Source organism: Equus przewalskii, unplaced genomic scaffold (genome assembly GCF_037783145.1).
Source record: "Equus przewalskii isolate Varuska unplaced genomic scaffold, EquPr2 ChrUn-13, whole genome shotgun sequence".
NCBI lineage: Eukaryota > Metazoa > Chordata > Mammalia > Perissodactyla > Equidae > Equus > Equus przewalskii.
The window spans coordinates 14941589-14944941 of record NW_027228750.1 but is presented as its reverse complement, the minus strand read 5'-3'; positions in this window follow the sequence as shown (position 1 = coordinate 14944941).

Sequence of the window (3353 nt, the reverse complement as noted above, 5' to 3'; positions counted from 1 at the left end):
AACCCCTTAAGAGTATTTCACTGATCTTATCAAATTTTTTCTATTTCATGCACATTCTTATTTTCCAAATTAAACGAAAACTCATTGGTGTCATAGTTCTGGATTAAAGTGAGGGGGCGGTTAGCTTGACAGAAAAGCATGCTGGGAAAAATAACAGAAGATGCTAAAATATCTAGATTTGGGCCCCAGGTTTGTCTTTTTCTATCTGTGGTGTTAGAAGATGTTACTTCACACTTCACATCTTGGGGCCTCAATTTTCTTATTTGTGAAATGAATTTATATCACTGAATCTTAGAAGTTTATAAAGAATACCTAGATTTTTAAAGAAATATTTCCAAGGACAAATCTTAGAAAGGCTTGGCTGTATAAGGGGATTGTGGACTCTGTTTCCTCCTTCACATTCTAAATTGCTCCAGTGCAATTAAATTGCATTTTAATATATTAGAGTCCTGCATAGGGTATAATTTGTCACTGTGAGTGACATCAGTGAAAACAGTATAGTAGGTAGCACCTAGGGCCCCTGTCTCCACAGAGACATTAAGAGAATAAGCAAAACTGTAAGAATAAACGTTGTAAGACTCTGGAAAACAGTCAAAGCAACCAAGCAAATACCAATCAAGCAAAAGGCAACTTGAAGAAAGTTGGAACGCATTATGACATTTTTACTTGCCATTGCTCCACAGGCCTCCCTGATTTTGCAGTAGTCTTGAAGACAGCAACTTATATTCCAGGCTGGGAAGCAGTTCTCTGTATTTGCAGGGAGCAGAGCAGACCTTATCATCAAGGAATTGTGTTTGTATGCACTTGAATGACTCAGGCAAGATACTTGTCTTTGTTTTGCCTAACTCAGAACTCATTCAGTGAGGAAAAGTGGCAGGCATTTCTCAAAAACATTGTAAAGCAAAGAGCAAATTGCAGCTGCCTAAGGCAAAAGATTATAGTTCAGACAAACTATAGAGCACTGAAAGCTGGGGAGGAAAAGCTAGGGAGAAAGTTTCTTTGGAAAATTAGGGCATTCCAAAGTACCCACATATTCTAGGGAATGTAAAAAGTCATGTTCATGCTCAGGGCATACCACATGCTCAGAAAAGACCTGAGAACACCCTAAGCTTTCACCTCTGGCTGATCTCTAGGCTCAGTGAAAGCACAAAGTGAAGGTAAGGCAGAACTGTAAACAACCTAGCTAAGAATTGAAGGAATGTCCCAACACAAATCAAATTTGCAAAGACTATAAGAGATGTTTTCTTCTTTCTTAGTTTTCCTCTCTCTTCCTCTTTTTTTTGGGGGGCTGGATGGGATCCTCACATTCAAGGAAATCTCTATCAAATACTAGCTGAACACGAGCTAATGAAAAGAGACTTGATAGACCACCCATGACAAAGAATACACAATTTACAAAAATACTTTAGAAAAGTTATGAAATAAACATCTACAGACCATAGAAAGCAATGCAAACAATCTGTGAGGAAGGAGAATAATGTTATTTCCAGAGACACCACATTATAAAATTTAAAATAGCAAGTTTTCAAAGAAGAAATAAGAAGCATGCAAAGAAACAAGAAAGTATAACCCATTCACATAAGAAATTAAGAGAAACTGTCCATAGAAAGTATAGACATTGTACGTACTAGACAAAGACTTTAAATCAACTATCTTAAATATATTCAAAGAGCTAAAGAAACCAAGAGGACAATACATAACAAATAAAGAATATAAACAGTGATATAAATTATAAAAAGAACCAAACAGAAATACTGGAGCTGAAAAGTACTATAGCAAATAAAACAATCACTAGAGGAATTCAAATGGAGATTTGAGCACACAGAAGAAAATATCAGAGACCTTGAAGACAGAGCAATTGTAATTACCCAGTCTGAAGAACAGAAAGAAAAAAAAAATGGAGAAAAATGAGCAGAGCCTAAAAGATATGTGGGACACCATTAAACATACTAACATACACACAATGAGAATCTTAGAAGGACAAGAGTGAGAGAAAGGGACAGAAAGAATATTTGAAAATATTTGGCAAAAAACTCCCTGAATTTGATTTAAAACACATACATACAAATCTACACATTAAGGAAGTTAAGCAAACTCCACGAGAGTAAACTCAAAAGAGATCCACACCAAGGTACATTATAATCAAATTGTCAAAAGTTAAAGACAAAGATATAATCCTGAAGGCATAAAAAGACATGCTACTTACAAAGGATCCTCAATAATATTGTCAATGAAAATAATCCATAACCAATCTATAAATGAAAATTTGGGTGAGTTTATTCTGAACTAAAATGTGAGGACCATGGCCCAGAGCATTTCTTCCCAAAGGAAGAAAGGGCATCAAAGAAGTGGGGTGCACAAAGTGGTCATATACCCCAAAACAGGATGTTTCACATATGATTGAAATGTCCCTATTACAATAGTCTCAAGACTGCTCTGTTGGCACAGTGATTGATGGACACAGCAGGGAGGTCTTCTGTCTCGGTGAACACAGCAGGGTGGCTAGTCTGTTGTCTCGAAATGGGTGGTCACAAGTGAGCACAGCAATCAGTTCCTAGCCTAAGGAAAGATGCTTATCCTTAAGGAAATGCCAATGTCGGGGGAAATTGCACCTTTATATTAAGGCCATTTTTTCTTGCCATAGTAAATGTTTAAAGCAGATATACCACGCATGCTCAACGACCACAGTCAGGCCCTTCTGGAAAAAACAAAGTCAGGCCGAATTAGGTTTACACCAAATGGCTTCCTCATATACTCCAATATATCCTATTGCTTGCCATTTCTATTTGTCGATATTAACAGTGTATTTCTCATCAGGAACCATGCAGGCCAGAACTGAGTGGGATGACCTTTTTTAAGTGCTGAAAGGAAAAACAAAAATATCTGTCAACCAAGAATCCTACATCTGACAAAACTATCCTTCAAAATTGAGGGAAAAATTACAACATTCCCAGACAAACAAAAGCTGAGGGAGTTTTTCACTGGCAGACCTGCCCCATAAGAAATGCTGTAGGGAATTCTTCAGGCTGAAATGAAAAGATAATAGACAGTAACTCAAAGTCATATGAATAAGTAAAGAACTCAGGTAAAGGTAACAATATAGTTAAACATAAAAGCCAGTATTGTATTTTTAGCTTGTAACTCTTCTATTCATTTCCTATATGATTTGAAAGACAAATGTATACAACAATATATATAAAACTATATTAATGGGCATACACAATGTATATTGATGTAAGTTGTGACAATAACAACATAAAAGGGGAGGAGAGGGGCTGGCCCCGTGGCCGAGTGGTTAAGTTCGCGCGCTCTGCTGCAGGCGGCCCAGTGTTTCGTTGGTTCGAATCCTGGGC